Genomic DNA, 27,105 nt, shown 5'->3' with positions numbered 1-27,105 from the left:
ATCGTCAGCCTCCCACCCCATCAAGCCCACTGTGCTGGCATACTTCTTGCCCTCCACTGCCACTTCCAGACTCCCCTCTTATATCATCATTCAGCAACAAATTCTTTAAGATTTATTCAGTCCATATTTATCAACCCATCCAAATTCTGGCAGACAATATATATCAATCCCTTCCAGGACATCCCCTTCCTTACTCTAAGAATTTAGTGCCTGATGTCTGTCTCTCTTTCTTTGTCTGTCTCTCCCTCCATGATATCAGAGAACTGTGACAAATTCTTTTAAATACTCTCACTTCCTAGTTCCTCAATTTAGTTATTTCCCAAGATACATTCATCTACTTTACTTCAGATATGATCAAATTCTTCATTTTACTATTATTCTCAACTACTTCCATGTTCAGGAACTTGAAATCTTTTTTTTTTTAATAGCTTTTTATTTTCAAAATACATGCAAAGATAGTTTTCAGCATTCACCCTTGCAAAACCTTGTGTTCCAAATTTTTCTCCCACCCCTCCTCCCTTTTACCAGACAGCAAGTAAACCAATATAAGTTCAACATGTGCAATTCTTCTATACATATTTCCACATTTATCATATCGCACAAAAAAAAATCGGATCAAAAAGGGGAAAAAAATGAGAATAAAAAACAAGCAAACAACAAAGGTGAAAATACTATGTTGTGATCCATATTCAGTTCCCACAGTCCTCTATCTGAATGCACATAGCTCTCTCCACCACAAATCTAATGGAATTGGCCTGAATCACCTCACTGTTGAAAAGAGCCAAGTCCATCACAGTTGATGATCACAGAATCTTGTTATTTCTATGTACAATGTTCTCTTGGTTCTACTCACTTCACTTAGCATCAGTTCAGGTAAACCTCTCTAGGCGGTTCTGAAACTATTCTGCTAATTGTTTCTTATAGAACAATAATATTCCATTGCATTCCTGTACCACAACTTTTTCAACCATTCACCAACTAACGGGTATCTACTCTGTTTCCATTTCCTTGCCACTACAAAAAGGGCTGTTACAAACATTGTTTGCACATATGGGTCCTTTCCCCTTTTTTATAATTTCTTTGGGATACAGGCCCAGTAGAGATACTGCTAGATCAAGGGGGATGCAGTTTGATTGCTCTTTGGACATAGTTCCAAATTGCTCTCCAAAATGACTGGATCAGTTCACAAATCCACCAACAATGTATTAGTATCCCAGTTTTCCCACATCCTTTCCAACATTTATCATTATCTTGAAATACTTTTGTTTAATTATTCCACAATTCCCTCTGCCTTAAGACTCTAACCGTTTTTTTTTTTTTTTTGACTTCAGCATAACCTGCAATCCCTCCATCTCTCAGTTTTCCCAGGTATTCACCCCATTCACTGGCTATATTCTTCTCCCTTCTCCATCTTGACTCCTTCAAAAACCAGTTCAACTCTACTCTTGTTTCTTTTCCTCTTATCATATTGCTGATTTTGCCCTGTAAAACTTCATCCTTGGATAACTCCTATTTGCTGCCTTTTACTTTTGGTTCTCATTGAATGCAGCTAAAGTGATTAAGAAAACATGCTAAATCCACCACAAATTTGTTATATAATCTCAGCTGGGTCCTCACTGTGGCAAGGCAATCTTTTTACATCTTCCTAACTTCACTATCCTACTAACCACAGTAACCTTTCTAAACCTTTTGATTATCCTTATTCTTTTGAGTGAGAATCTTGCCTGACATTTCACTGAAAAAATCTGAAGCCATTCACCAACGAATCCTTCTTCTCTCCCTCCTCCTTCTCTCATATCACACACTCATTACTATTTCTTCTTACATTCTTGTCTCTGGCTACTAAAGTATTTCCAAAATGCAAGTCTGACTATGCAACTTTCCCTACTATTCAATAAACTCTGGTGGATTCCTATAGCCTCTAGAATCAAATATAAAATTCTCTATTTGGCTTTTAAACCTGCATAAAATGGCTCCTTGTTTTTATAGTCTTTTACTTATTCTATGTACTCTAGAGTCCATTGATATAGGCCTCCTTGCTTCTCCTTCACAAGATACTCTATCTTTGAGCACTGTCATCCATGTGTGGAACTCTCCTCCCTATATCCATCTCCTTATCTTCTTCAGCTCTCAACTAAATCCCACCTTCTGCAAAAAACATTTTCTGGTCCTCCTTAGTCTTGGGGTTTTTCCTCTGAGATTATCTCTAATTTATCCTATCCATATCCATCTATCTATGTCTTATTTACAGATAGATATTGGTATAATCTCCTCCAACTGGACTATAAGTTCCCTGAGGGGAATGACTTTTTTTTTTTTTTTTTTTTTTTTTGCTTTTAATTGTAGCTTTAGCATTTAGCACAGTGCCTAAACTCAGAGAGAGCTTGGAAGGGCATTGTTCCTGGAGTCAGAAAGACCTAAGTTCAAATCAGCTTCAGACATTTAGGAACTGTGACCCAGGCAAAAAACTTAACCTTTCAGCCTCAGTTTTCTCATGTACAAAATGAGGATAACAACAGCACCTATCTCCCAGAATGTTATGACAATAAAATAATATTTGTAAGGCATTTTGCAAACCTTTAAGAACTATATAAATGGTAGTTATCATTAATTAAATGCTTGTTGACAAACTTGAGAAGCAGAAAATTACTTTCTAAATAGTGCTAATGAACTGTAAAAATGTAAGCTATTATTTTTATATTACAGGGTAATTCTTCCAGTAATGGTTATGTCATTAAACAATATGATCTCAAAGGAATCAGAATGATTCAAAGGACAATGTAAAGATGCATGGGAGATGTATGTGGGTGTGTACTGACAACAGTGATGTACATTCAAGAAGGGGAAAAGATATAATTAAGAACATGTAGGAAAAGATGCTGGGTCAAGTATACAATAAGAATGAAACACAACATATACATAGCCCAAGGGTTACACTGGCAATCTAGAGGTCTTAAAAGTCTCTGATGAAGGCCTCTGGCCTGCCTGGTAGGAGATATCCTATGAAGGATAAATATGAGGACACAGGTGAGAATCACTCAGGATGTGAAGAAATGGAAGGGTTGAGTCACGGTAGAGGAAGGTGTACCCCAAAGAGACTACTGATCCAGAAAAGTATCAAAATAGCCATAATAACATACACACAAAAAAGAGGTAACATTGATAAAATTAAAAATGTTTTCTTAAAAACCCACAAAAACTTTCCCCCTAAAGCTTAATAAATGAGAGGTGGTTTGGAATAGTGGATAGAGGACCAGCCTAAGCTTACAAACACACACATACACACACACATACACACACACACACACACACACACACACACACACACTCTCTCTCTCTCTCTCTCTCTCTCTCTCTCTCTCTCTCTCTCTCTCTCTCTCTCTCTTCCTCCCTTCTTTCTCTCTCAATCTTTCAGTGCTCCAGATAATTCTCTAGGACTAATATGTTTGGAGCTCCTTGCACTGTACATTCATGAAACAAACTCAGACTGTGATATTAAAAAAAAAAAAAAAAAAAAAAAAAAACCACCCCAATCTTCACACTGCTTATAGCATCAAGACATTAAGTGCTTACATATAGTGTTTACTATGTTCTAGGCATTTTACAAGAATTTTATGAGACAGGTATGGCAAATATTATTATTTGCATTCTACAGATGACAAAATTGAGAGTTGGAAAAGTTATATGATTTGCTCACAGTCCAAAACTAACAAAATTATGACATGAGATTTAAACTTTAGGTCTCCAAGCCTTGTATCTTTTTACCATCCTCCTAATTCATGTCCTAAGAACACTTTTAACAGTCACACTTCAGTACATCCACTATTAAAATGCCATCGGTGGGAAAAACACAATTGGTAATAAAATATACTGGCTCATACAATTACAATATGTAAGACAGATGATAAAACTTTTACAAAGAACATGATAAAATGCTTTAAAACAACACTAAATCTATCTAAATCTGATGACTCAGAAGGCACTTTAGGATGCTGCAGTGCCTCAGGGTCACCATGAAGAACTTCAATTATCATTGCATTGGCACAACTTAAAAGCCTCATTTAACAGAGATTTCCTGTGAATATTAGGTTGGATACAGAACCTGTCCAGGGATTCCGTGTAGCCTTTGGTCAAACTAAGCTTGATGAAATCTAATTCCTTCTATTTCTTATACTTAATTTTAGAAGACTATCCATATTCTAATTCCAAAGACCGGCACATTGTTTACCAATACTAAGTGTCATTTCCCAGAAAAATCACCTAAATCTAGTGACACAAATTAAAAGAAATTACAGAGGTTATTTATCCTTGTGTCTGTTCTCCTGTTCTAAGTACTTGCTTTAGTAAAATTTAATTCCTGTCAGAACTCTCCACGTAAGTAATAAAAGTCATTCAGTCAACAAAAATTTGCTAGATTACTATGAATAAGGCACCAAGTGAGGCTGTTTGTGTGGGGACAGAATAAAGGGAAACACAAAGATGAGGCCCTGCCTGACCTTAGGGATTTTACATTTTAACAGGGAAAGTAAGATATGGACACAAATGGAAGTATCTGAGGAGAGGTAGGAAAAGATATAAGGAAAGGAAGAGATGATTTTTGGTTAGGGGAACTTGGAAGATCTTACTGAGTAGAGAAAAGGAATTAAAGGTGGAGAGAACAATATAGCAAGAGTATAGAAATGGTTTTGTGAAAGCTATTAAAAAAATAATTATTTGACAGCTGGGGAAAATAACAAGAAGATTGAAGCAACAGAGTAATGCCGTATGGTAATAAGAGACTTTCTCTGAGCTGCTAAGAAATTTAGCCTTTACTCTGCAGGTAAGAGAGAACCACTAATGGTATTTGAACAATGACATGATTAGACTCATGCTTTAAGAACATTCTTCTAGTATCAGTGTGCAAAAAGAGCTAGGAGGATATAAAAATAGCATAGACTAATAGAATTATATGTATATATAAATAGTATCATAGGACTATAGAAGTAGGGTTTGAGAGTCTTTTATAGGCTACCTAGACCAATGCCCTCAGTTTAGCAATAATAACAGCAAACATTCATATGGTGCTTACTATGTTCTAGGCATTTTACAATTATTCTCCCATTTGATCTTTACAACAAGATTGGGAAATACATATTATGTATGTTGCCCAAAGTCACATGGCTAGTGAATATCTGAAATCACATTTGAACTCAGGTTTTCCTGACTCCAGGTGTGGCACTCTATCCAATGGGTCACCTAGGTACCACTCTCACCTTCTCAGGATCCTCCACTGGAGGGGAAAGGGCCAGGAGCTCTTCCCAGAACCTCAGAGGTTCCCAGAAGGTGCCACTCAGCTGCACTCCTCTGGGTCTCTCCACCATGCTCCTTGTCCCTTCTCAGCTTTCTTTTTGGATGTGCTCTCTTCTCTCATTGGATTGTAGACTCCCAGGGGGCAAGGTCTTACTTTTTTTTTTTTTCTTTGTATCCTCAGTGCTTGGCATATAGTAGTTTCTTAATGTTGACTAACTGACTGGAAGGCAAGAGTATGAATTCAGGCTCTCTAACTCCAAATCCAGTGCATTCTCCACTGTACCACAATCAAATGTGGCCACAGAAATGTGGGGCGAAAAAAGAGAGATGGCTCAAATAAATAAATATTTAAAACTATTTACCTGGTGAGTGAAAGCACACTGCCAATAATGACCATGTGTTATATGTGGCTTAAAAAAATGTTATCAAGGACATCTGTGACTGAAAAGGAAGTGAGCCAGTTTTGAGGTAATAGATTAAGTCCCCATATAAACTGATCAATGACTTTAATAACAAAGCACTGGCTCTATTCTAAAATCATCTGTCTAAATTATCTTGGAGGAGTTTTGAGGAAAACTAATAAGCAAATCCAAAACCATTCTTGTTTTAGTCTAGAACCAACTGCCCTGGAGTTGTGTCATTATTTTTCACTGTCAAGCAAGAGGTGGAGATTAGAGTTAAATAAATGTAACTTGCTAAACCTTTTTCTTTCTTAAGCAAGTTACATCACAATTTAAGAAGCAATTTGATACAGGGATTAGTATTCAAGATTTGTGAATTAGGCTCTGGATTTAAATCCTGACCTTGATAGTCTCTTAACTTTTGAGGGTCTCATCAACTCTTCAAGATTATCTATTTAATTACTGACTACTAGAATTACCCTGATCTGTGGAGCTTCCACACAGATAGAGGATAAATCTACATACTTTTCACGATTTCTACCTATTAAAATTTACTATCATCATGTCCTATCAATCAGAAAACCTTTTCTAATCACATGGATTACTAGTGATAGTTGTCACATAAATTTTACATCATAATTATATAACATATTGCCTTATAGTATAATTTATTCACTTAATCATCTTATCTTTCATATACTGCTCTCTACCTCCTTGAAGCTTTATGAAAGCATAACTGATTTACTATCCCTGTAGTCAAATCACTAAGTTTCTTAAACATAGTAGCAGAGTACCTAATTAAATAAATGAAGGAAGTGATATTAATTTCAATAATTATGCCATATTAGACAAATGTTAAGATTCTCTGTTAATGAGGACTGGTATCACAGATATTTAAAACCCATTGATAGTTCTAGAAACAATAATGTGCACTTATAAATTGTGAAAAAGCCCAAGTTTTTTTCGAAATTCAATGTAAACATTATGTCCTATTGTAAGGACCTTTCTAGACCCTCCTGGGTATTAATAATTCAATTATCTGGTATTCGTTGTATGTGTATATGTATAAGCTTACATGTTCATACACACTTACTTACACACACACACACACACACACACACACACACAAACATATATATGTATGTATGTGTTATGATTCTTACAAGGTGCTAAGTCACTGGAATTGATAGGCACTCCGGGAGATTCAAAGAAAATTTGCAGCTTCTAATATTTATCAGCTCTTTAAGGAACTTCAAGAGCAAGTGAGAAAACATCCAGCTAAGATTTATATCTTGCATATCCACTCACATAGTGGACTTCCAGGTCCTATTTTTGATGGAAACTCAAAGGTACATAGCCTTTTAACTATGTTAGCCAGTACTCCTTTATTTCAGGAAGCCCAGGAATCTCATTCTAAATACCATCAGGCTGCTCAAGCTTTATGTTTATAATTTGGGATAACAAAAGAAGAAGCTAGGAGGATAGTAAAAAGCTGTACAGCTTGCCTTCCTTTCCACGCTCTTATGCTCCCTCCAGGAAAGAACCCTCGTGGTTTGAGACCCAATGAAATCTGGCAAATGAATGTGATCCATTATAAATCTTTTTGGTCGCCTGTTTTTTATCCATGTTGTAGTAGACACCATTTCAGGATTCACTTTTGCAATACCAACAGCAAAAGAGACAGCCCGAGTGGTCACGGAATTCTTCATCCAAGCATTTGCAATTATGCCATAAGACGTAAAAACAGATATTGCCCCTGCATATATCTCTAAACATTTTGAACACTTTTGTGCACAGTATAAGATTTTACACACCACTGACATACCCTTTAATCCTCAAGGTCAGGCAATCTTAGAGAGAAGAAACAGGCATTAAGACGCTCCTCCAAAAACAAAAGAAAGGGGGAGCCACAGGTAACTCTAGAGAACTTCTAAATCTAGTTCTCTATACCATTAATTTTTAAAATTTTTGACAAAAATGCACTGGCTCCCGCAGACAGGTTTTATAACCCATCAGAAGGGCAGTGTCCAGTGCAAGCAGCTCCACTATCTTTAGATAATCGTCAGGTGATGTGGAGAGACCCAGAAAGTGGTGAATGGAAGGGACCAGATAGGTTAACTGCTTGGGGAAGAGGGTTTGCTTGTATTTCTACAGATGGAGAAGGAATCAGATGCGAGTCAACGAGCCGTATCTGCCTTGTCCATCAGAGAAAAAGAGAAAAAGAGAAAAATCTGGAAACAAAGGAGAAGACCTAAGAACAAAATCTGCAGGAATCATTGATTCCCTAACACAAAATAAGACTGTTCCAGAACTTTAAAACCAGCAAGAATCACTGGATTCCCTGAGATGAAAAATTATTGATGAGACTATTGCAGGACTTCAAAACTTGCAGGAATTATTGGATTCCTGGCACATGAAGTAATGGATAATGGATTCCTTTTGGATTATTTCTAGGACTTATGGACATGTATAATTTCCTCATGTTGATACATGTTATTTGTCACATCACTACTAGCCTGTGTTACTATGTGCTTATGTAATTTATGTAATTATGTGTAATACCTCCCATATTGATGGATTTATGTATAACTGTTTCAAGCGAGCCCCTTCAGAAACCCACTAATCTGATTTGATTCCCCATTTCCTTTGGTGTTTTCAGCTCCCTTCCTGAGACGTCAGAGAGGGTGCAATCACCTCCTTTTTATGGTGTTTTCACTCCTTTTTTTGAGCAGTCAGGAAAGGCGTGATCACTTTCTTTTTTGGGGTTCTCACCTCCTTGAGAAGTCAGGGAGGTCGACCACCTATGTTCAAAATCAAAAGAAAGTGGGGGATGTTATGATTCTTACAAGGTGCTTAGTCACTGGAATTGATAGGCACTCCGGGAGATTCACAAATGGAGGAGATTCACAAGTCAGAAGCCCACAAGCCAACTAGAGACTTTGGGAGATTCACAAGTCAAGATTCAGTGGAGAAGATTCACAAGTCTAAGAGAAGCTCCCACAAGCCCAGAGAGAACCCACAATCCTACTCTCGGAGGAAGAGTCAGATTCATTCCATATATCACCTTGGTGCTTGCTGGAGGCTTTGGATTCAGAGACAGCTAGAGGCTAAAGCTGGAGAGGCAAAGGACAAGCTGCAAGAGCTCTTGGAACCAAGGAGAGAGATAGGCCTCTAAGAAAATTAACCGGCTATTTTGGAAGAGACAATAAAGGACTGGACTTTAACAGCTGGCGGCATTTGAGGTGATTATTACACTGAACTGAAACTAAGGCTGCCTCCAGAAGCCCCCAAAGAAACTGCTCCCAGAGAATGATTATATTTTGAGAGAAGAGAACATTGCATTTATGCATACTCCCTTCCCTCTTTTCCCATGTCCTCCCATTCAGAAGAATTTGGTTTCCCTATCTCTTCCTGGCTAGAAGTACAGTAGACACTAATAGGCCCAATCCTACTTCTGATCAGCAGTGAAGCTTTGATCATTTCCAGCCTGGGTCACTTTAGTTTGCCCTTCCTGTGGCAGCTTAGTGTTATCTTGCTTCCCAGGGCATGCCAAAATGGTGCTGGACTTAATGCAGGCATTCAAAGGAATTTTAACCTTAATGGAACTCAGAACTTCTGAACTCAAGCTATCCACCAGTCTTAGTTTCCCTGCAGTAGGGAATCACAGATACATACTGCCTTTCTTCTATGAAACGTTAAGATCTTTAAACACAAAATCAATTCATTTATAGTCAGTCCTTTCTCACTCTTTCTTCTTCTTCTTCTTCTTTTTTTGTTGTTGTTGAAGCAATTGTGGTTAAATGATTTGCCCAGAGTCACACAGCCAGCAAGTGTTATGTGTCTGAGATTGCATTTGAACTCAGGTCTTTCTGACTTCAGACTTAGTGTTCTATCCATTGCACCTTCTAGCTATCCTTACAGTCAATCCTTAACATTCATGCATTTAACTCTTCACTTCAAGGATTCATGTGACCTTATTAGGAATCTTATTAGCAATCTTTTGCACTGGTAAATGAACTATGTAGAGTAGAGAAAAAAAAAGAGAGGTATGATATATGCAAGTTTTGGAGGAGTTGATATTCTATTGGGCAGCTCATTGGTCTTATTCACTCTACCAATGTAAAGAGTTCCTTTTGTGTTTGTTGCATATTTTCATTGCTTGCCTTTAAATCTCAAGTTTTGTGTTGCAATTTTGTTCCTCCCAAAGTATAGTGCAAGTCCTTTCAGTTCTAAATCAACAGCTTAGTGAGAAAATAAGATGTTAGGGAAACTTTGCATGACAATATCTATAGTCACATCAGCTAAGAGTTTGCTGTTAACAAATCTATGAACCATTTTACTTCCAAAAAAGAAGGGAAGATTTGTAGTACTACAGATTTTATATTATAAAAAATGACTGCTGTCTGAAATCAATTTTTCAAAACTCAGACATGAGCACAAAAGATCACAGAATTCTAGTGAATTACTAGCAAGACAATTGCTAGTATTGGTAAAATGCATTTTTGCATGTTACCAATTTTATTTTCTGTATTGAAATTTATGGGTTATTTCATGGTTACTGGATTAGGAAAAGTGCATATTATCAGAATTAATAATCAGAATTATAAAGAATTGTGTTTTCTGCATTCTCTAGCAAAAGATTACAATTGTTAGAGATTGCAGAAGATAACCTATTTTCCATAAAATCACTATGTCAATATTTGAGGTTTGTTTGTTTTATTTTGATTTTTTTTTTTTTTTTTTTTTTTTAGGATTTTTACTCCTATGAAAGTTAAGGATTGATTCTATCTGTTCATAACCCTCAGGACCTTGAACAGTGCTTAGCATATAGCAAATACTTAATGAATACTTGAGCAATCATACTTTATAGTTACAAAGTGCTTTTTGTATAAGAATGTCGATGGGTTCTCACAAAACTGCCCTGTGAATTAAGATGGGCCAGTTATTGAAGCGCATGAATAAACTCATGGGTGATTTCTTCAAGGGTATTCAGTTTTTTTAGTGGCTGACTCAGGACTATCATCTTTTGTCTTCTCTCTAGGGATCTTGCCATGATATCACATTTGCCTCACATTTTATTTAGCCCAGTAACTTCAACTCCCATCTGTTTTTTCACTAATTTAAATTTTGGGATTAAGGAAAAAAGAGATAAGATTTCAAAATAGAAAAGGCTTTGAAAAGTTTGTTTAAATACTATTTTAAAAGATTTCAAGGATGAGAAAATGGCAGAGAAGACCTTTTCTGATACATGTAACTCTAGAAAAAAGATTTAAAGAAAGCTATAGATTGAATAATGATTAAGAAACCCTAACATCATAGATTTCAAGCTAGAAAGGCCATCGCGTGCAATTCCCTCATTTAGATGAAGAAACTGAAGTACAAAATGGCATGGCTAGCTAGGGTCACACAAATATCTGAGGTAGGATGTGAATCAAGAGGTTAATGACACCAAGTTTAGTACCTTTTCAAATACCATACTGCCTCTCAAATTCAAAGAGAAGTATCAACAGTGTCTTCAATCAGCACAATACTAAAAAAGGATAAATACCTGTAAGTTCTGGGAAAAGAAATCTCACCACAAAAGCTAGTGTGAACCTAGGCAAATAAACTGAAGGCCTGCCAAGACCCACAAGAGACTATCCAGGGCTACTGATGCTAGGGGGAAGAAAAAGAGAGTGCTTCTATGAGAGTCTGCTAGAGCCCTAACTGTGAATAAAAGAAGAGATGATGGGAGGGCTGACAGTCAATAGTTTTCAAATTCCAAAATTGGGAGCACTCTGATCTTAGATATTGTATAGAGCTATAAAAGATGTCCAACACAGGACAATCCAATCTTCCCAAAACCAACCAATATTGGGTTCAGACATACCAGAGTAAGAAAAAAAATCAGTGATCAGTCCAGTTACCCCAACTCAAGAATGCAGAAATTGGTAGAAATGGAGAATAAACAATTTAATAGTTAAAAAACTGGTGAGTCAATAAAACAAATCAAAGAATATATCCACCAAAGAAAATAACAATGATATTGTAGCCAAAGCAATCTTTTTTTTTTTTAATTTAATTTTATTTAATAATAACTTTATATTGACAGAATCCATGCCAGGATAATTTTTACACAGCATTATCCCTTGCAATCACTTATGTTTCGTTTTTTCCCCTCCCCCCCCCCCCAAGATGGCAAGCAGTCCTATATATGTTAAATATGTTGCAGTATATCCTAGATACAATACATATTTGCAGAACCGAACAGTTCTCCCGCTGCACAGGGAGAATTGGATTCAGAAGGTAAAAATAACTCAGGAAGAAAATCAAAAATCAAATAGTTCACATTCATTTCCCAGTGTTCCTTCTTTGGGTGTAGCTGTTTCTGTCCATCATTTATCCAATGAAATTCAGTTAAGTCTCTTTGTCAGAGAAATCCACTTCCATCAGAATACATCCTCATACAATATCGTTGTCGAAATGTATAATGATCTCCTGGTTCTGCTCATCTCACTTAGCATCAGTCCATGTAGGTCTCTCCAAGCCTCTCTGTATTCATCCTGCTGGTCATTCCTTACAGAGCAATAATATTCCATAACATTCATATACCACAATTTACCCAGCCATTCTCCAATTGATGGGCATCCATTCATTTTCCAGTTTCTAGCCACTACAAACAGGGCTGCTACAAACATTTTGGCACATACAGGTCCCTTTCCCTTTTTTAGTATCTCTTTGGGGTATAAGCCCAATAGAAACACTGCTGGATCAAAGGGTATGCACAGTTTGATAACTTTTTGGGCATAATTCCAGATTGCTCTCCAGAATGGCTGGATTCGTTCACAACTCCACCAACAATGCATCAGTGTCCCCGTTTTCCCGCATCCCCTCCAACATTCATCATTATTTTTTCCTGTCATCTTAGCCAATCTGACAGGTGTGTAGTGATATCTCAGAGTTGTCTTAATTTGCATTTCTCTGATCAATAGTGATTTGGAACACTCTTTCATGTGAGTGGTAATAGTTTCAATTTCTTCATCTGAAAATTGTCTGTTCATATCCTTTGACCATTTATCAATTGGAGAATGGCTTGATTTTTTATAAATTTGAGTCAGTTCTCTATATATTTTGGAAATGAGGCCTTTATCAGAACCTTTAATTGTAAAGATGTTTTCCCAGTTTGTTGCTTCCCTACTAATCTTGTTTGCATTCGTTCTGTTTGTACAAAGGCTTTTTAATTTGATATAATCAAAATTTTCTATTTTGTGATCGGTAATGGTCTCTAGTTCATCTTTGGTCACAAATTTCTTTCTCCTCCACAAGTCTGAGAGATAAACTATCCTATGTTCCTCTAATTTATTTATAATCTTGTTCTTTATGCCTAGGTCATGGACCCATTTTGATCTTATCTTGGTATGTGGTGTTAAGTGTGGGTCCTTGCCTAATTTCTGCCATCCTAATTTCCAGTTATCCCAGCAGTTTTTATCAAATAATGAAATCTTATCCCAAAATTTAGAATCTTTGGGTTTGTCAAACACTAGATTGCTATAGTTGACTATTCTGTCTTGTGAACCTAACCTTTTCCACTGATCAACTAATCTATTTCTAAGCCAATACCAAATGGTTTTTTTTTTTTAAATTTTATTTTATTTAATAATAACTTTGTATTGACAGAATCCATGCCAGGATAATTTTTACACGACATTATCCCTTGCAATCACTTATGTTTCGTTTTTTTCCCTCTTCTCCCCCCCCCCCAAGATGGCAAGCAGTCCTATATATGTTAAATATGTTGTAGTATATCCTAGATACAATACATATTTGCAGAACCGAACAGTTCTCCCGCTGCACAGGGAGAATTAATACCAAATGGTTTTGGTGACGGCTGCTTTATAATATAATTTTAGATCAGGTACAGCTAGGCCACCTTCATTTGATTTTTTTTTCATTAATTCCCAAAGCAATCTTAAGAGGAAAAATTGCACCAGTAAATCAGTCAACAAGTATTTATTAAGTGCTTATATTGTTCTAAGAGCTCAGGATAAAAACACACAAAAAATCCCTCCCTTAAAAGAGCAAACATCCTAATGGGGGAAAACAACATAAAAATAATTAGGTACTACAATATATATGGAGAAGAGATAGATAACATTAATTTCACAGAGGAAAGCAAGAGTAGCTGGAGGGGAAAGGCCTTTCATAGAAGACCCTATTTGAGACCAGACTTGACTGAAACCAGGAAAACTAAGGAAGAGGGAGGGAGTATCATAAGCATGGAGCAAAGCCTAAGGCAAGAAGTGGCTGGGTGGCAAAATAGAAAATTCTGGGTTTGGAGACAGGGAGATCTAAGGTTCAAATCCAGTCTCAAACTGTGTGACTTATGGCAAATCACTTAACTTCTCTCTGCCTCAGTTTCCTCAGCTGTATAATAAGGATAATAACAGCATCCATCTCCAAGGATTCTTGTAAGGATCAAACAAGATAATAATATTTGTTAAGCATTTAGCACATATTAGGTGCTTAATAAGTTTCTTTCCCTTTCCCTGCAAAGAACATCAAGTAGGCAAGGATAGCTCACCTATAGAATATGGAGAGGAATAAAGCATATGGGCTTTATTCTTGGCAAGGTAAGAATAAGTCAGATTATGAAGAGTTCTAAATGCCAAACAGGAGTCTTATATTTGATTCTGAAGTAATAGGGAGCCACTAGAATTAACTGAATGGGGAAGAGGAAGAATGACATAGATCTACAATTAGGAAAATCACTCTGACAGCTGAATGGGGAATGAACTGAAATAGGAAGATATTTGAAACAAGGAGATCCACAGGCAGATTATTTCAATAGTCCCAATGAGAGGGGAAAAAAGGGTTAAATTAGGGTGGTAGCTGTAGGAGGAGGGAAAAGGTCACATATGAGAGACATGATGAAACTAAAAATGATAAGATTTGGCAGCAGATTGGATATATGGAGTGAGTGAGAATGAAGAGTCAAGGAAGATTAAGAAGTTGCCCATCAATTGGGGACTCAAACAGAATACAGGAGTGTAATGGAATATTATTGCTACTTACAAAAAAAAAGCAATTCAAAAATGATTCAGAGATTCAACAGATACAGAATAGAATGAGCAAAACCAAATAATTTATAGAATTATTACTGTGAAAAGGAAAAACAAATATAATTCATTTTGTGACAGAGAGGAGCAGAATGCGACAAGTTAATGTCAAGAAACATTTATTAAGCACCCACCATGTGCCACACATTGTGATGAGAATGGGAGATACAAAAAAAAAAAAAAAAAAAAAAATCTCTTCACTCAAGAATTTTACAGTCTAATAATGGGAAAAACAAAAATGTACAAACAAAATATATACAAAATAAATTGGAGATAATTTCAATTTCAGACAGAAGACTACCATTTGGAGGAATTCAGAAAGACTTCTTGTAGGTTGTTAGATTGTCCTTGAAGGAAGTCAAAGAAGAAAGGAAGTTGAGATGAAGGAGGAAGTAGACATGGAGTATAATGAAAATCTTCAGTTCAGAAACAGCATTGTCATGTATGAGGAACAAAGACCACTGTCAGATTATGAAGGGTAGTGAATGCCAAACAGAGAAATTTATATTTAATCTTAGAGGTAACAAGGAGTCACTAAAGTTTACGGAATGGGGTAGGAGGATGACACTGTCAAACTTGAGCTTTAGGAAGATCAAGCTGACAAATGAATGGAAGACATAATAGCATGGATAGAAACTTAAGAGACCAATCAGAAGTCTATTGAAACAATTTGGGAATGAGGTAATGAGGTCCTTCATCAGTATGGCAGCATTTTTAGAGAAGAAAAGAGTGTGTATACCAGAAATATTATGAGGGTAAACCAGCCTGTATGATTGAGAGGATAGTGGTATCCTGGACAGTAGCAGGAAAACTGGATATACTGAGTTTGATATCTATAGAACAGACAATTTAAAATGACCAAAAAGCAATTAAAAATAAGAATCTAGAGATGAGGAAAGTGGTTAGGGTTGGATAGACAGATCTAAGAATCAAGTGCATTCATGTAACAGAATCCATGGAAACTGATGAGATCACCAAATTAAATAGTATAAAACAATGAGAGAAAAGGCCCAGGACAGGAACATGGGGGACACCTATAATTAGTTAATGTGATCTGGATGAAGACCCAGCAAAGACAATTAAAGTACTCTGAAAGGTAGAAAGAGAACTAGAAGAGAGATCAGTGTAAAAAGGCCTACAGAGAAGAGACTTAGAAAGAAAAGAGGATGACTGTCAAGAAGGATAGGACTGACAAAAGGCCATTAGATCTTGCAATTAAGAAACCATTGGTAACTTTTCAACAGGCTAATAGTGGATTAGCTTAACTGCCCATGCTTATTGTTTGGAGCAAGGAGAGGAGGAGTGGAGGTGCCTAGTGATGATGCCCTTCACCCCCAAAAGATAGAGAAGGAGAGTCATTGAAATATGTTTTTTAAACACAGAAGAGGACAGAAGGAAGTTTAGCAGGATAACAAATAAAAAAGCTCTGAAACTAAAGTTTTGAATTTATTATATACTTAAACAATATTAATAGAGATTTACTCACTAATAGAGTAGTCAATATGAACTACTTTTTCTGTTCTCTAGACACTGTTTATTAAGACCTGTCAAGTTTAAAATTAAAGGGGAAAAAAAGAAATCAAAATTGCTCTAAAAAAAACCCAAACACTACTTAAAATTACTTGATAATCTAATAAAGTGAATTACTTACTGCCTGAAAGTCAGAGTCTTTACACATCTGAGATGGGGAAACAAAGTATTGCCTGACAAGTCTTAGTTTCATTCATGCATAGATAACAGATTTATTTATTTACTGTCTAGCTGGATTTAGAAAAATCCAGGATTTTTGAACCCTTCCTAGGAGGGTTCCCTAGTTATATCTATATAGAATAGAGCTGCCTAACTCTGACCAAGATGATTCCAGTTTCTGATCTAACGTTCTACAAAGATGACAGAACAGGAAGTAAAGACTTCTTTAGAACAAACTTGTTATGGCACAATTCTTTGTTAATCTGAGAATTACTTCTGTATTTGGGTTTGGGTTCTAGTCTTAACTTAGTCTTCTTTAAATCTGACAATTTCTTTAGGCATCAGTTTCTTCACCTGCAAAATGACAAATTTAGATGACCTGTAGGGTTTTTTATAGCTCTATAATTCTAAGATTCTGGTTTGCTGAGGAAAAAGCACCAACAATGAATTTCTCATTTTCAACAAATAAAAAGGTTTTTATTTTTACAGAAATCTGTTTTTAGAGAAAAGAGTAATTCCATTTAATAGAATGGCCAAATCCAATTCAATTTATTTATATTAATCTTCAATAACTAGTTTGCTTTTGTCCACAAAACAAACTTTAACTCCAATCTATACTTGATCTTTAAAGCAATTAAATAAAATATGAAAGAAATATAAAAACCCAACATTATCCAAAGAAAGTTCAGTGAAAAATCATTTGATCTTAGTAATAATTTGTACAGCTTTCTTGATCAAAATTAAATTCAATGAATATAAATTAAGTAACTTCTATGTTTAAGGAATAAAATACAGCTGATATTTATGTAGCACTTGAAGACTTGACAAAACATTTTTCATAAAAAACTGGTGAATTCATTAAAGGTTAAATTTGCACTAAAATTTCTGGGCAGTCTATGTTATTTTATTTGAGCTTTACAAAGATTGTACAGTCAGTACTACAGGTATTATTATGCCCAATTTATTGATAAGAAAAGTAAAATTAAGAGAATTTAAGTGGATTGCTCAATTATTGTCATAACTAATGCCTCAAAAGACAAGACTTGATCCCAAGTCTCTGCTGACTCCAAGACCAGCTCATTTTCCCTAGATCTCCTAACTCCTCTGTGAATGTGGGCAACTTATTTATTGTCTAGGACTCAGTTTTCTCATCTGTAAAACGAAAAGTCTGGACTAGATGGCTATGTTGGTCCTGTTTAGCTCTACATCAATGATTCTTTGTACTCATAAGAGTGACACCCATAAAATGTACTACAACCATGGCAACTATACATTGTTTTTCTGAATTTTTTCTTTCAATTCAAAGACAAAGATCATTGCTTTTATTTTTCTAAAGAAATATATTTATTTAAAACTAGAGCTGAAGATAATCCATAGGGACTTGGATATAACAAAATAAAATCCATTTCTTATCATTTTAGTTCGTAGGGGCCTCTCTTTTATTCTTTGGAACCACAGGCCTTTTTCATTAGGTCTCTTTCTTACCAAGACAGAGACTTGGAAGTCAACCAAAATGTGATCATTTGCCTGATCCCAAATCTCTGTCACATGTGGACATAAAACTATAATACAGAAGTACTATGAGAACCCCAAACCTGCTCAGAATTAAGGCAACAACACCCCAACATTTATATCTGATTTCTTAAGAAAGCATTCTATAAAGGTATAGTAATCAAAAGGTAAAACAAGTGACAAGTTTGGAGGGGGTAGGTAGAGTGGAGGAGAAGGAAGACAAGTTAGCTTCTGTACCATTTAATTAAATCTAATTAGTAATACAATTAAGACACAAAGTACTGTATAATATGATATATAAATGCCAAAAAACAATAGCAGTTAAGTGCCAGACAGGAAGTTAATCTAAATTTGGGAATAAAATAGACATTGCACTTTGATAAAATAATTAACTTAAAATTTTTTTTTTCACTAAACTACTAAAACAATATCAAAATCCCAACCTTTTCTCATTTTCATTCTTCTCTCCCTTTCCTTAACAATATGTATTTGAACAAATCAACAGGAAGCAAAGCAAGTCACCCAAACCGATAGAATCAGTCTGCCAAGTGAGAACTATCAAAAGACAATCTGTTGTTCATGCTTCACTAAGTGGAAGGCAAGTTATAAGTACTTCGAATATTATATAATTCACTAATCAATTACAGACCACTGAGAAAGAAGAGTCTATGGAAAAGCAAAATTATCCTGTATTACAATATCCTTGGAGAAAAGTCTACTTATTTCATAATTCAGAGTAAAAGTATCAGTCCCTCTTCCTACAGAAAGGGAAAAATTTTGGGGGGATGACTGACCTGAATTTTATAAACAGTTGATCATATAAACATAAACATTGGAAGCAGGATAAAATAGTTTAGGAGATAAAATTTTGTGAATAAAAACTTCAATTAATATGTTCCCAAAGCACAGTAAAGCTTATAAAACTGAGAATCAACACTACGTATGCTAGTTGGGAGTACTATTGGGTTTTACTGGAAAATAAGTCAAATAGTGCTCCAATCAGTGGAAAGTAACTATTTGGTTTATATAAGACCATAATTGGAAGCCACATATTTGTCCAATGAAATCATACTAAATCTAAAAAGAGAAGTCTAGAGCTTTACCAAAAATCTTTCAGGAAGAACAATTTATATTTAAGCTTATTCCTATTTTCATGCAAATTTCCTCTAATTTACATGGTCAAAAATTTAAAAACTTGGTAATACAAAGGACATCTTAAATATTTACCTATTTCTTTTGTAAAATAATAAGCTAGGACTATATAATCTCTAACACATCTTCAGTTTCAAAATTATATGATTAACGATACCATTATCAGAAAGTCACAATTGGAACAGAAAATATGTGGTCTGCCACAAAAAAGTTTTCCCCTCATATACTTGAAAATATTGCCCACTAATAGAAATGGTGGGAAGAGAAGTCTACTAAAACTTTTAAGACTTCTTCATAATATAAGTGAGACTGGCAAAAGTGGTGTCTCTAGCTAATCTAATAATTTACATACCATCTGAAAAAGATTTTTATAAGCCTCTGTGGCCAACTAGTCCAATCCATATGCAAAACAAATTTCCACAATAGCATAACCAATAAGTGGTCAGTCTGCCTGAAGACCTTCAGAGATGGGGAATAATCCAAATTTTAAGGCAGCCCACTTCACTTCTGGCTGGTTCTTTATGTATAAATTGAAGATTTTACCTATATAACCTGGTTTGTACTTGTTCCTTATACAAATCTTAATCCATACTTTCCACGGGGGGAAAAAAAATCTTACTTTCCTACGTCCATAGATTTTACTACACAAAATAAAACTCTGATATTTGGAAGGGACTTTAGTAGACAACTGACACATGAAAGGAATCTTCACTATAACACAGCCAACTAAACTCTGCTTAGATTTTCTAGTCTCTGTGCTTGCACATAATCATTTAATAAATGTTGATGGACTAAGTCATGCTCATCTAGAATGCCTTAACTATATCTTCTCCCATCATTCAAGACCCAGTTCAACTCCCTCCTCCTTCTCCTTCTCATGCTCACAATACCCCAACCACCCCAACTGCAAGTACTCTCAATTCCTTCTGTAACAACTATCTCTAGCAAACTCAAACAGAAAACGGGGCCATTAAACCATACATAAGAATCCCTGTGGATCACATATTTAATTTTTCTGGCACATAGCAGGTACTTTAAAAATACTTATTCCATTCCCCTTTTCTTCAAAATATTTTGCTGATAAAATATTCCTTACTTTAAGAACTGAGGAAAAAACAAGAAAGCTATCCTGTATAATTGTTAGTAGGGAAATAAAGATTTGAACCTTATTATCTATCACATTCAGTAGCAAGGATTTTACTGGCTTTTTACTCTACTTTTAAGTATAAGTTGAAATTAATTCATTGGGAAATGAAGAAATAAATGGCCTGGGAGGTTCTAAGAGGAGTTCTTCACTCTATCCTGAAGTCCTCCAATCAGAGGGAACAGAAAATAGTAGGGATACTGACGAGGTGTGAGTACCAAAGCTGGTGCCCAATTCACAGGATAAATCTCTTTATGAAGAGGTTTCCTGGGAGCATGATCATGGTAAATCGGTCCAAAGAGGGCAGGTGGGAGTTGGGGTGGGGGAGGGAAACTTGTTGCCCACCATGATGATGTTTTCAGGAAACTTCATCAAAAATTGACTATTACATTGATAATTATTTCTGATATTCTGGCACCATGCACTATTATTGTTCTACAAATCTGTTTACAAAGAAAGTTGCTACTATAAAAAAGCAATGGAAGTGCATTGTTGAACATAAATTGTTCTTATAATAGCAATAATCAGTTGCTTCAAAACTTGCTAGATTATTAGTAAAGGGATAAAATTAATCTTAAAATAATAATGGGAGAAAACACAATCAAAATTTGTTTTTTAATTTGTTAAATTTTTATTTGTAACAATGAGCACACTTGCAAAATGTTTGTGGCAGCCCTTTTTGTAGTGGCTAGAAACTGGAAAATGAATGGATGCCCATCAATTGGAGAATGGTTGGGTAAATTGTGGTATATGAATATTATGGAATATTATTGTTCTGTAAGAAATGAGCAGCAGGATGAATACAGAGAGGCTTGGAGAGATTTACATAAACTGATGTTGAGTGAAATGAGCAGAACCAGGAGATCATTATTCACTTCAACAACAATACTGTAAGAGGATGTATTCTAATGGAAGTGGATATCTTCAACAAAGAGAAGATCTAATTCAGTTCCAATTGATCAATGATGGACAGAATCAGCTACACCCAGAGAAGGAACACTGGGAAATGAGTGTGAACTGTCTGCATTTTTGTTTTTTTTTCCCTCAGGTTATTTTTACCTTCTGAATCCAATTCTTCCTGTGCAACAAGAAAACTATTCGGTTCTGCACACATATATTGTATCTAGGATATACTATAACATATTTAACATGTATAAGACTGCCTGCCATCTAGGGGAGAGGGTGGAGAGAGGGAAGGGAAAAGTCGGAACCGAAGTAAGTGCAAGGGATAATGTTAAAAATTACCCATGAATATGTACTGTCAATAAAAAGTTATTTAAAAAAAACACAAAAAACAATGAGCACACTGGTAGGTACACATAAGTCTTTAGAAGAGGACTTTAGATAAAGAGGATTTAGATAAAGGACAATAGGGGATTTTCTAATAAGTTCAAAAGCCTACTATTGCAAGTATCTTAAAAATAACTACTATTGATATAGCATCTAGTACAATTATTTATCTCATATGATCCTCACTGCAAGGTAAATATCCTACAGGGGCTCCAAACTGCTCCACATCAAAATCTTAGATTGGCTTTAATTTTCCCTAGCTACTGATGCCATCCCAAATACCTTTTTACTACCCAAACTGTTAAAAAAAAAAAAAAAAACCCAAACAAAAACAAACACCCTCACTAAATGTTACTATTCCTTAAGACCTGTGTCTTTGCACATCTCCTTCCCCCATTATAACTCTCTCTTTTAACAATATGTAGTAAAGCAAAATAGTAACACTGGTAATATCTGAAAATGTATGCCTCATTCCATACCTACAGTCCACCACCTTTCTCAGTGAGGCAAGAGGCATGTTTCACTGTGAATCATCATAACTCACTGTGGGTCACCGCACTGATCAGAAGTCTGAAGTCTTTCATTGTTTATCTTTACATTATTTTAGTCATTGTATACGTTTTCTCTTGGTTCTGCTTACTCCCTTCTGTATCAGTTTTTATGATCTTCCTAAATTCCCTATCTATATTCCCTAATCTATAAATTACCTTTCCTAATGGTTCCCTTTTCTCGAATCACAAGCATTACTGAATTCACACCCTCACTTCTCCTTACAGTATTATAATTGGTCTTTCTGCCTCTCTGCGATTTACACTCACCATAATTGCCAAAGGAATGTTCTTAAACACAGCTCTTACTATGTTATTATCCTAATTAATCAGTTCAAATGGATCCCAATTGCCTTGAGAATCAAATATAAACTCTTTTGTATAATTAAATTTGTTCAAAATATACCTTTACTCTTTAGCCTATCTTTCCAGACTTAATACAATTGACTCTTCTTCATATACTTTATGGCCCAGTCAGCTTGGTTTACTTACTATCCACATGCAATAATTTCTTCCTCATACATTCCTTTACTGGCTGTCCCCTGCTCAGAAATGCAATCCCTTTTCACTTCCACATCTCTGAATATCTAGCACCTTTCAAAACAGGGGTCAAGTGATATGACTTATTTGAAGGCTTTGTTGATACACCTGTAATTACAACTCTCTCATCCATGTTTGCTTGTATTTATTTTGTCCTGCCATTTAAATATGGATGGCCCTCAAAATCTCTGTTCTGTGTGTGCCCTTTTCACTCTTTATATTATTTTTCTTGGTCATTTCATCACCTCCAATTGATTAAGTTATTTCTATACAGATAACTATCCATCTATGAGCCCTACCTTTTTCATCTTCAAATTTTCAAATGCTTTTTGGACATCTCAAACTGCATATTCTGAAGATATCAACATGTCCAAAACTGACCTCATTATCTTTGGCCACCAAACCCTTCCATTTTCAATTTTGGGTCCCATCATCTTCCCTGACGCACAGGCTTGAAATCTAGTTAGCATTCTTGACTCCTTACTCTCAACTTCCCAGTCTTCCCCTATTCAACCAGTGGTTAAGTCCTGTCTATTTTACCTTCGAAGGAGGGCATCTGCCCTTTTCTGACACTGCCACCACCTTGGAAATGGTCATCACACTTGGACTACTTCAACAGTCTGCTAGTTGATCTTCCTGTAACAAGTCTCTCTGCATCTCAGGCCTTCATGCATTCACCTGTCAAAGTTTCCTACCCCTAAACAATTGAATAAATTTCAGTGGTTCTCTACCACCTCCAGGATCAAGTATAAAATCTTCTGTTTGGCTTTTAAAACCTTTTAAAATTCTGCCCTTTTCTACTTTTCCAATCTTTTTATATGTTAGTCCTTCCATGTCCTCTTTTAGAATGAGGCTTAGATTTATTTTCATTTTAAAACTGCTGATGAGGAAACTAAAAAACTTAAGTAATGATAAAAAGTGCTAAGAACCAGAGATTTGCATCTTCAGAAACTTTTTGCTTAATTTGATTAATATTAGTTATTTCTTCTCCCCAAATTATTTTGTAACCTAAAAGATTTCACATGTAAAATAATTTTTATGTTAAAAAAAAATTTAATGAAATATATGTTAATTTGCCACACTCATAAACCAGGTGTATCGCTCTTGCTATAATATGAAAAGTCTACTGCAGATTTTTAAGTACAAAAAGAGATCATATATCAATATTCAAAATTAGTCTCAAAAATATAAAACTGTTGTATAATACCATGTAAAAGTTATAAATTAAATGACTAATTATAAGTAAACAAACCATTCTTGCAAACTTCCTTTAAAATATAAAAACAATTACTGTCTAGTTTAAATTCTATCATCCCATGAACCCTTCCCCCCACCCCCCCAAAAAAAAGCTGGGCAGAAAGTTGGGATATAACTGAGTCATAACAAACTAATTTTTTTTAACACGTCATCTAAACCAACAGGTCTAGTTCTTGAATCACCGTATATCATAAAATTCTGTCTGAATAGTCTCAAATAGGATATGAGTAAAACAAAATTCATCAGTTACTTAAAAAAAATTGTCTAAATTACTGAGGTCATTTACATGCCAAAATAAAAATAAGAAAGGAAATAAGATGCCTTCAATTATGGTTCAAAGCTGTTTCTGGAAAGCTGTGGGCTGCCTAATTTGAGTGACACACATTACAACCAAGTAAGGCCTCAGACAAAGCTCTTTGTTAAATCTATTCAGCATTCTCAGACAGAAGAGTAGGGCCTTTCTTGGTATGGCTAAGAAGGTGACTGTAGAAGCTCAATCAATGTTCATCACTGTGAGAAAGGGCTGCCTGGTACAGACAGATTTGAAAATTGTTTGCACATTGATTATTACTGCCTTTATAAAGATGGAAAGAAATAAAAGGGAAGGCAGACCAAACATGTTTTAATTACAGGATGATAGACCTAGAAAAGTAAAAAGGACCTCAAAAATGATCTCTTTTGTAATAGGAAAACCTTGAATGTACTGTTTTTCAATATCAAGGTCAAGTACAATATTGCTCCTTATTGAAAGCAGAGTTAAGAAATGAGAAGCAGGGCCAAGAAGTTATAAGAATAAAATTAAACACAAGAACTGGAGTACTCTTGAATATCTGGAGCCAAAGAAAAAATGTAACAATTAATCTTTGCCTTCAAAAAACAAAACAAAACACTGCAATATAATGTGATAATGATTTTAATAAGTCTTTTAGAGAAAAAAAAAACCTGGAGAAATCCTAATTTTAGAAGGAAGGAAACAACTGAACTCAATATACTTTCAAAGTAGTTTTATCAAATAGCTATATCGGTTTTAAAACAAAAAATTAAAATGTTGTTGCTTAAAATTTCATCAAAGTAAAAAATGCAGGTTGTGCTTGTTTTGCAAATTAGCTATATTAATTTTTCTCCATTGTTTGAGCTATTTGCTCACTGAGTTATTTGCATTTAAAAATGAGTATTACTTAAGATAGCTCCCTAAGAACAATCAAGTATAAATTCCTTCTTGGCATATACAATTTCACATCATGATCCCTTCCTACCCTTTCAATCTTTTTGCTCCCTGCCACAACTCTTTCATCCACATATTCTAGTCTACCTACTATTTTACTCCTCTATTTCCACTCTATATGCATTTGCATTAAGTGATCCTCAGATCTGTATTCCCTCATTATCTTTACCCAGAATCTGTTTTATTTCAAGATTCCATTTCTCTCTAAAAACAGCCTCCTATTCATTTTGTATAAAGTACACATGTGTATAAAATAGTCCCTATTGCCTTGAAGGAGCTTGAAATCTCCCTTATGGATGGAGAAAAAAGGCAAAAAGCTTGATAAAACTCAAATATATGATAGACAAATTTTTCAGAGGAAAGGCAACAGCATTAAGGGGGACTGGAAAAGGCTTCTTGCAGAAAGTGGGATTTTGGTTGAGGAGGAAGTAAGGAATTCCAGGATTTTTTGTCTTTGCACATCCATTATATCCAGAACCCCCATGTCTGGCACAAAATAAATGCTTGTTGACTACTTAGAGGTAAGAGCAGAAGTGATGGGAAGTGTACTAGATCTAGGTTTGATTCTTACCTTAAAAACTTATTAAATGTGTAACTATGAGAAAGATACCAAAACTCTCCTAGACTCATTTTTTAAGGTGTAAAATGGGGATAATAATATTTACAAAAACCTATCTCATACATTTGTTGTGAGGACAATTCTTTGCAAACTTTAAAGCACTATATAAATATAAGTATAGAAACAAGATTCCAAAGCAAAATCAAAAGAACAGAAAACAAAACCCAAATTTTCTGATGCCAATATGAACTGCTGCATAATCATAAAAGCCAAATAAAAGTTTTCACTTTTTCCTCTCAGTTTTATTTATAAAATTAGAATCCCTTAACTTTTCTCCCAAAATCAAAGGTAAAAAATCTGTAGAAGCAAGTGGACAAAGTTCACTAAATAAAATCTACTAGAAAAAGTTTAAAAAGAACCCCTACCTCCCAAAATGACCATGTCAAATTAACATAAGAGAAAACAGAAGAAATGAATTATTAATACTCAATCAATGAATTTAAGAGTTAAAAAGAACCTCAGAGGATATGTAATCTAACTTGCATCAGCAGAGGAAGCTCTCCTACACCTAACCCATCAAGTGTTCTGGTGAGGGGGCAATCCATCACCTTCCAAGGTATGCTCTTCCATTTTTGGATAGCTCTAACTGAAAGAGATTCTCTCCCCTACCCCCCAAATGAAACCTAAATCAAAAACTTTTAAGAATGCTCTCCTGTATCCTCAGAAAATCTTTTCTCTAGGTTAAAAATCTTCCTATGTCTCTGGTCCTCTCATCATCCTGGCTGTCCTTTTTATCAGTATCAATGTGGCACAAAGAATTTAATAAAATACTCCAGATGTGGCCTACTACATTCCCAGGCCTGGAACTATAACTATGACACTATGCAATCCAAATTATTCTTTTTTGGCTGCCATGTCACACTGTTGACTCAAACTTAGTATGCAGTCTACTAAAACTCCCAAATATTTTTTCACAGCTTTCATCTAAGCATGACTTCCTTATATTAGACTTGTGAAGTTGAGTTTTTAAAGTGTAGGATTTTATTTACCTTTATTGAATTTGATGCATTGTTCCAGGATTTTGGATTTTTTTTTTTAAAGAGATTTTGAACAATCTATACAAAGAATCTATTTTAAAATTGCTATGGGCACACATCATCTTAGTCATGGAGAGAAGCAATTCATTGAATGACTATCATGAGCAAAAAAACCAGACTAGCTATAACCGGAAAGCACATCTAGCAGTTACACGGAGTCAATTCCTTTTTTACTCAAACTCTATGACAGTATGTTGAAGGTACTCGGGTACTATTTCTAAGGCACCTGTACTCACAACATTTAGGTCACTACTTAGAAACAAAGCTGAGATAGAAAATACCAGTCCTTTACTTAGTAGGATATATT

The 27,105-nt window shown here is 35.2% G+C and overlaps 1 protein-coding gene across 4 annotated transcripts in view; it reads right to left on the bottom strand.

The window, feature by feature from the left end:
• The window catches only part of MYO9B (myosin IXB), a 115,990-nt gene that overhangs the window by 87,516 nt on the left and 1,369 nt on the right, over positions 1-27,105 (bottom strand). The gene's annotated exons all lie outside the window — the stretch shown is intronic.

This window comes from Antechinus flavipes, chromosome 1 (genome assembly GCF_016432865.1).
Source record: "Antechinus flavipes isolate AdamAnt ecotype Samford, QLD, Australia chromosome 1, AdamAnt_v2, whole genome shotgun sequence".
In the NCBI taxonomy this organism is placed as follows: Eukaryota; Metazoa; Chordata; class Mammalia; order Dasyuromorphia; family Dasyuridae; genus Antechinus; species Antechinus flavipes.
The sequence above is the reverse complement of the archived record's forward strand: the minus strand, read 5'-3'. Positions and strand labels throughout refer to the sequence as shown.